Consider the following 8,739-nt stretch of genomic DNA (forward strand, 5'->3'; position numbering starts at 1 on the left):
TGCCTTCAGCTCAGGTCATGATCCCAGGGTCCTGGGATCAAGTCCCGCATTGGGGTACCTGCTCGGTGGGGAGTCTGCTTCTCCCTCTACCCCTCCCCCCTGCTTATATTCTCTCTCTCTCTCAAATAAACAAAATCTTTAAACAAAACAAAACAAAACAAAAACCCAAAAAGCATGCCCCACTGTGAAGGGCAGAACCTGATCCCCATGGGTGAGCACGACCCCTGACAAACTGTCCCAACTCATTTTTGTGATCCGAACCCAGCAGCCAGTTTAAAGCCTTAATTTAAGATCCATCTCTTCACTGAGAAGACAAAGAAACAGAACTCTAGAGAAACTGAATAGTACATTTAAAATCTTTGGGTAGTATGGACATTTTAACAATGTGAGTTATTCCAATCCGTGAGCATAGGATCTCTTTCCATTTGTTTGTGTCATCTTCATTTTCTTTCGTGTTTTATAGCTATCAGAGTACAGGTTTTTCACCTCTTATTGGTTGTTTATTCCTAAGTATTTTATTCTTTGTGGTGCAGTAGAATGTCTAAAATAAAAAAGGTAAGAAATAACAAGTGTTGGCGAGGATGTGGATAAAAAGGAACCCTCGTGTAAACAGGTGCAGCCATTCTGAAAAACAGTATGGAGGTTCCACAAAATTAAAAAGAGAAATACCATATGATCCAATAATTCTACTACTGGGTATTTACCCATAGAAAACGAAAACAGCAATTTAAAAACATGTACGCACCCCTATGTTTATTGCAACATTATTTACAATAGCCAAGATATGAAAGCAACCTAAGTGTCCATAATCAATAGACCAATGGATAAGAAAAATGTGGAGGGGTGCCTGGGTGGCTCAGTCGGTTAATTGTCCGGCTCTTGGTTTTGGCTCAGGTCATGATCTTGGGGTCATGGAATTGAGCCCCATGTCAGGCTCTGAGCTCACTGGGGAGTCTGCTTGAGATTATCTCTCTCCCTCTGCCCCTCCCCCGTTCTCTCTCTCTAAAATAAATAAAATGAATCTTTTTAAAAAAAGAAAAAAGTAGTACATACGTATTTACATATATACAGTGGAATATTCTGCAAACATATAAAAGGATGAGATCATGCCATTTGAGGCAGCATGGATGGACCTAGAGGATATTACGCTAAGTGAAATAAGTCAGACTAAGAAAAACAAATACCATATGATTTCACTCATAAGTGGAATCTAAAAAACAAAGCAAAATAAAACAAGTGAGAAAAAATGAATAAACATACAAAAAGCAGAGTCAGACCTATAGACACAGAGAGTAAGCTGAATTTGCCTGAGGAGAGGGGTTGGGGGGTTGGGCAAAATGGGTGAAGGGGAGTGGGTGATACAGGCCTCTAGCTAGGGAATGAATAAGTCATGGGAATAGAAGGCACAGCATAAGGAATATAGCCAACAATGCTGTATCAGTGATGTATGGGGACGGACGGCAGCTACGCTGGTGGTGAACACGGCATAATGTATAAAACAGTTGCATCACTAGCTTGTACACAGGAAACTAATGTAACATATCGTATCAATTACACTCAAATTAAATAAAAAGAAATCATCTGGAAAATGAAATAATAAACAAGACCTACAAGGTGGAAACCCCAATTTTTAAAAATTATCAGAATCAACACACATAAAACCACTCTGTCAGATTGTTTTGGAAGTTCTTAAATGCTGACTCTTCATTGCTGCTTTTTCTCCTTACTGTCCTGGAAGAAATGTATGGGGACTGGCCCTGGTCCAAGTGTGACCCTTTAAATAGCACTGCTGTAGGGGATCTGGGTTTGAACTAAAGTCAATTTAGAATTCCTATGCAAGCCTTTGCCTACACATGTCTAGAAGAGCACACGATCAACCATGTCTTTTAAGCAATGATCACTGGCTTTCTTTTTTTTTTTTTTAAAGATTTTATTTATTTATTCGACAGAGATAGAGACAGCCAGCGAGAGAGGGAACACAAGCAGGGGGAGTGGGAGAGGAAGAAGCAGGCTCATAGAGGAGGAACCTGATGTGGGGCTCGATCCCATAACGCCGGGATCACGCCCTGAGCTGAAGGCAGACGCTTAACCGCTGTGCCACCCAGGCACCCCACTGGCTTTCATTTTTATCTGGAAGCGTCTTTGGTGTGCCACAGCGGGCTTTAGAAATCTATTTTGTAAGAATGTCAGCCACAGACTTCTATTTTTAAAGTCGTTATAAATAGACAGCAGGTATGTCCATGTGATCTATCCTGACCTTAGAAGTAATTACAGAAATTAGGATGCAGAAACATTTAATTGGAACTTTGTTCCTGTGTTCTCTTTTCGTTGCATATAGAAGCAACTTCAGTTGGGCCAAAGGTTCTTGCTTAATTAGTTGGTATACAGACAGGATAGAATAATAACTCAGAGAGATTTTCGAAATTGCAAAGTAACACAATAACAGTTAGTCTCATAATTGTGAAAATTTATCAGTCCTTGTTCTTACATTCAAAGTTAATTTGGGAACTTTCTTCATGGTTAGCCAGCAAGGACGTTATTGAAGTGAAGTGAAAAATAACTCCCCAAAAATCCTTAATGAGATTCTCTTGACTTAAAATTAGTTTTTTTTTTAAACTTCAGTTTTTCGTATTTTAATGAAATGTTGAAACATGGAGAGGTTTGAATTTTTTTTAAAAGTAATGAATGTTAGAAAAGAAGAAGAGGGGCGCCTGGGTAGTGCAGTCGTTAAAGTGTCTGCCTTCGGCTCAGGGCGTGATCCTGGCGTTCCAGGATCGAGTCCCACATCAGGCTCCTCCGCTGGGAGCCTGCTTCTTCCTCTCCCACTCCCCCTGCTGTGTTCCCTCTCTCACTGGCTGTCTCTCTGTCACATAAATAAATAAAATCTTTAAAAAAAAAAAAAAGAAAAGAAAAGAAGAAGAAAAGGGGGCTTAAATTTTCAGAAATTGCTTTATTTCTTTTATTTGAACAAGGGCATATTAGCTTGGCTTCTTCTGAAGGGATATTGTGGGAAAATCAAGTTTCTGAAGCCCAGAAGAGCATTAAACTCTTCCTACTTTGCAGACCTTATTGTTTCTTCTGTGACACCCACACTTAAAAATGTCCTTCTTCCCAAATAAATCATTTTCTTGCTTTCCACCATGAAACCAATTCCTTCAAAAAGATTGGTTATTCAGCAAATCAGACTGATATTCAAATAGCATCATTAGGAATTCCTTAATATGGCAGGAAAACATTATTTTAATTCCTTAAGGAACAGTAAATATTTTAGACACTTGTTCAAAGACAGTGACTCTAATGTGTGTTAATGTCCTACTCCAAATACTGCAGTTACTCCCCTTAGAAAGTAAAAATCTTGACGCTGGGGCCGGTTACTCGTGCTGTCTGCCTTCCCCAGCCGCACCCAGTTGTAGGTGTGAAAAACCTGGACGTTGCAGGCTCATGTCTTCCAGGTACTCAGTCAAACTGGTTTGATCAGAACTGCCAGCGTATTCTGAGGCTCCCTGTTATCGGTGCGAAGAGGTTTGGAATTAATCCTGTCGCCATGGGCCTGGCATTTGGTGTGCTGTATCTCTCATAGGTCATTTTTACTTGACTGTCTCATCATTTATCTCAAACCCAACACATTAGGGGGAAAACATGTTGCCCTCCACAGTCCCCGCATCAGGACCTCTGCCAACAGTCCCCATATACATCTAGTGAAGATCTTCCTAGAAACCCAGTTACTCACGTCTTATTATTGGCCTTTCTCCAACGCCAGTGCAACCTGACACTGACTCCCATTAATTCTCTTTCCTTTACTTTTTGCCATACATTCCATTTCCCATGCCTTTACTTGCAGGTTTTCCTCTTTGTGTCTTTCCTGGATTCCCTTCAAAACATACTTCCTGGACTCACTGCCCATACAATCAATTCTTACATCCTGGCCAGATCAATTTCTCATTTAGATTCCAATTTGGCCATGTTACCTGTTGCAAAATTCTTCCTTGTTCCCTCCCACAATTGTTAACTTCAGGGTGAAATCAAATCCCCTTAGTAGGGAATAGGAGAATTTTCTTTCTAGGAACCATGGCTTTTGCTTCTGCCTGTAGTAGGGACTCTCCTAACCTTCCTTTATTTAAGTAATTCACTTCATTAACCCAATTAGTAATTAAATATTCAATAGTTCAATTAATATTCCCTACATAAACCCATAGTCAAGAAAAAGGCCTTTCTCTTAGAGCCAAAGACTGGTGAAGGAATAAATTTACATGACTTAAGAAAAATTGAAATCTTGAATGTATGTTTTATATTCTTTTCTGGTTGACTAACTAGCCCAGGCCCTGGTTGCCTCACATGAGGAGGTTTCTAATGCATATTTAGTTTTTCAAATTTATTCTATGCTCATCCTTTAGTACATACTGTTCTCTTTGCAGAGGAATATTCGTCTTACATCGGTCTGTCCTTCCCCTTGTTCTCTACTCTTCATTCTTCATGCTCTTTTCCCAGAGATACCAGTCAGTTCATCAAATTATGTCCCCTTACTGTTTATTAAAAGACAAATCTATAGATTCTTATTTGAGCAATATTTTCAAAGCAAACAAGTAGTTTTTAAATGTTTATCCTGCCTCCCTGTATTAATCAATCCTCCTTACCAAGTCTATCACCACATGCCCAGTCAAGTTTGGTAGGAGAGACAAGCCAGTACATATTTCACCTTAACACTCCAAAGTAGCCAAGAGGACACCTCTAATGGAACAGGGGCTTCTGAAGGGCAAAAAATTAACTTCATACTGAGCCAGCATTGTGAATTGTGGATGACAGAGTCATAACACTCCCGAAAGACCTTATAGTCATCTATGTGAAGCCACTTGGACTCTAATTTCCAGAATCCACTCTTCAGACTATACCAGAATGTCCCCCAGGATGGTAAATTACTTTATCCTAAAAATAATTCCCAGTTGTAGCTTTTAAAGACCCCCCAACCCTTTTGTTACTTTGGGGAATTAAATATGAAACAATCACACTGAAATTATAGCTTATCCTCATATCGGTCTTCCTATTTGCTGGACATTGGCATAAATGCTTTACATAAATGAACTTTTTTTCAACAGCAACACTTGATAAGGCATACATAAACCCAAAATAAAACTAGTTCTAACTTTACTCTCTGGTCCCCTGGAAGGCATATTGGATAAGTCCCACATATTTTTATGCCACTCTTAGAGAATGCAAATTTGTTTAGTAAGTTTTAGTTCCAGAAATAGTCTCATTTTAGTAATTACAATGCTCATCCCTGTTTGTAATGGCCATAGTCCATTTGGGCTGTTGTAACAGAGTCCCATACACTGGGTGACTTATAAACAACAGAAATTTAGTTCTGAAGGATGAGAAATCTAAGATCAAGGTCTGGTGAAGACCCACCTTCTGGTCATAGATGGCCATCTTTTCACTGTGACCTCATATGGAAGGAGGGGCAGAGAAGCTCTTGCAGTCCTTTTCATAATGGCACTCATGCCATTCATGATGGCTCCATTCTCATGACTTAATCACCCCCCCAAAACTCCTACCTTCTAATACCATCACATTGAGGGTAACGTTTCAACATATAAATTTGGGAGGACACAAATATTCAACTATAGCAATAATTAAAACAATTTCATTTACAGTTAACCACCCCCTTAGTTAGCTTTAGTCTGAGAAGCCTACGTAGGTGCAGATGGTTTGACCAGCCTCTTCTCTTTTCCTCTCCTAACATTCCCTTTCCTTCTCTCTTCCCTTTCTCCTCCTCTCTTCTTAGCTATATAGCTGAAACTCTTTCTAGCCCTACAGTAGAGTAAGTGTGGGATAAGGAGAAGGAGGACAGTTACAAGCAAGGCAGAACATTTCTCATCTGTGCAGTATAACCGTGAACTGGAATTGGTGTTCTCTGAGCAGGAAAAGCTTCTGGTCAGAGCCTACTTTAAATTCAGCCTCTGCCTAACTCTCTATCATGTGCAGATCTGGCCATGAGAATAATGAATCTCTGTCCTCCATTTCTTTTTTTAAGATTTTATTTATTTATTTATTTGAGAGAGAGCATGCACATGAGTGGTGGGACGGGCAACGGGAGAGGGAGAGGAAGAAGCAGACTCCATGCTGAGCTAGGAGCCTGACTTGGGGCTTGACCTGAGCCGAAGTGCCAAAGTCAGATGCTTAACCGACGGAGCCACCCAGGTGCCCCTCTGTCCTCCATTTCTGCCTTAATACCCTTGGAAGCAGCTTTCAGCCCTTTAGATTTCTTAGGGATGAGTGTTTGAGAGTGTCTTCATGGGGTCTTCCGAAGTCCAGTAGGCAGCTTTCAAGTATGTGGAATGATTTCCTTGAAGTCTTTTTCAATCTCCCCACAGTGATCGTGCCTTTCCAAGGAGTACATGGTGGCCTAGCACCTTATCTTATATTTATATATTAGCAAGAATCCAAGGGACCTACCTGCAGTCTAAGCCAATGTAAAATAATAGTTAAGAGCCCAAAGTTTGTAGTCAGAGACCTGGATTTGAGTCTTTGTTCCCTTACTTACGAGCTATGTGACCTTCGGCAGGTTACTGAACCTCTCTAAGTCAGTTTTTCCCCCTGATTGGTAAAATGGAAAGGATCCTAGGATCTATTTCATGGCACCAATGAGAGCACCAATAAATGATGTAATCCAGGTAAATAGTTAACACAAGACCTGGCAAATAGCATGAAGTCAATTTTAGCTGTCAGTAAAATCGTCAAGCTCGCTCTTACTCTCACGTGCCTCGTCTCAGAAATGTAGGCTGCGATCCTGAGGGTTGAGCATCATACGGAGGAAGTTATTAAGGTCTGTTAGCCGGCAGCTTCAGGTGGCTCGCACAGTCGCCCTAGTGAAATTCAGGGAGATGTGAGTCTGACACCACCTGTCCTACTACACCTCTCCCCCAAATAGTCCGATCTTTACAATTTTTTCCTGACACAAAGAGGACACACAAGATGATTTTCTTTCCTTCAGTCGTATCTCTAAAATCAGTCAAAGAGCGGCAAAAATGGATATTTCCAGCATAAAACATACAGGTTGTATTCATGTTTCTTTTTTGGTTTTTACATCAATGCCTGTAGCAGCCCAATTTAGACATCTGGATTCCCAGGCAATACACCAAAATAATTGCCTGTTTTCTATGATCTGTGGTAATTTTTTGTTTTTCTCTAGAAGTAACAGAGGTCTATAAAGAGTGTGTTGCTTTCATGATAAATTCCTTTGGCCTATTAGTATTAGATTATGTTCAGAAATTTAGCATTGACTGTAGAGACTTCTTCTTATTTTATCTAGGTAAGGCCTGACACCTGCTTTGGTATTAAACTTATCATCTGGTTTCTTATGTGATTTACAAGTTCTTGGTGCAATGACAACGAGAAAAACTGAAGACTGCATTTGGTATCAGCACTAACTGATTGCTCTGAATCTTTTAAATAATGAAGGCCTGCCTTGCGATCTGAACTGTGTGGAAAACTGTGAGAAGTGAACTAACTTGGTGGGGTTAAGTCCTTCATAGAAAAGTTATATTTGCTTTACTCTTCAACCACCCTACTCCATCTTCAACAGCTCTGCTTTGATTATCCACTGCTGTCCCAGCAAGGCCGGTGGACAGATTTCAGGTTTTTCTCCAAAATCCCTAGCACTAGCATTGCTGGGTCAAAGGCCCCACCCGTAGGAGTTAAATATAGGTTTGTTTCCAATTTTACATACCTTACAAATATTTCCCAGTGTTACGAGAGGACTACATCTCCCTCAGCTTTGTGTCAGACCAAGAAAGAAAAGAGAGATTAAAAACGTGATATTTACCCCTAAGCTAATTTATAACTATTCATTATTAGAAATGTGTCCCTTCTGGTTTGCTCATTACAGTTAAGTGGACTTGAATATTGAATATGATAAATAATTTTCAATTGGATGTCTCTTTAGCTTTGAGAAAATTGTGGGAAGCGTATAACTCACAATTTTTTTTTTACAAAGTCCTAATGCTGTGTACTTTTTGGAGACTTTCAGATTGCTTTCCTACTATCCAATTCTCAAAGTGAATAGTTGGTATAGGAACTGCTGTTTATTCTCTGAAACTTATCACACCTTTTAGGAAACACCAAGATATTTACAATGCGTGAACAACTACAAAAACAAAATAATCTATATGATGATGATTCCACACCCAATACATATGTACGGATTGCTACTTAGTTCCAAAACCTAAACCATGTAATGGAGCTTTAAAAAAAAAGATGCAAGGGCATCTGGGTGGCTCAGTTGGCTAACCATCTGATTCTTGATTTCAGCTCAGGTCATGATTTCAGGGTCATGAGACTGAGCCCTACAATAGTTGGGTGTGGAGCCTGCTTAAGATTCTCTCTTTCCCTCTCCCTTTGCCCCTTTCTTGCCCCATGTATGCACAACCCCCCCAAAACAAAAGATGCATTTCCTTACCCCCTTACCTTCAAGAGAATTCTTCTTACTATTAGAGAAATAACAAAGTTAAAGTCTTCATGCAGTAATTATTCTTTGCAATTATACATTATATTATGATGATGTTTTTATAGATTCATCTTGTACATGAGACTGAAGACATAAAGGCAATAATTAATCCTTATTATTTCTTTCTGTCCACCTATACATATGGATATATATATATATATACACACACACACACATATACCCATATTTATAGATACACATATTCATGACAAATTTTTAAAAAATAAACGTTTTAACAT

The sequence above is a fragment of the Ursus maritimus genome, unplaced genomic scaffold, assembly GCF_017311325.1.
Source record: "Ursus maritimus isolate PB19 unplaced genomic scaffold, ASM1731132v1 scaffold_1, whole genome shotgun sequence".
Classification (NCBI taxonomy): Eukaryota; Metazoa; Chordata; class Mammalia; order Carnivora; family Ursidae; genus Ursus; species Ursus maritimus.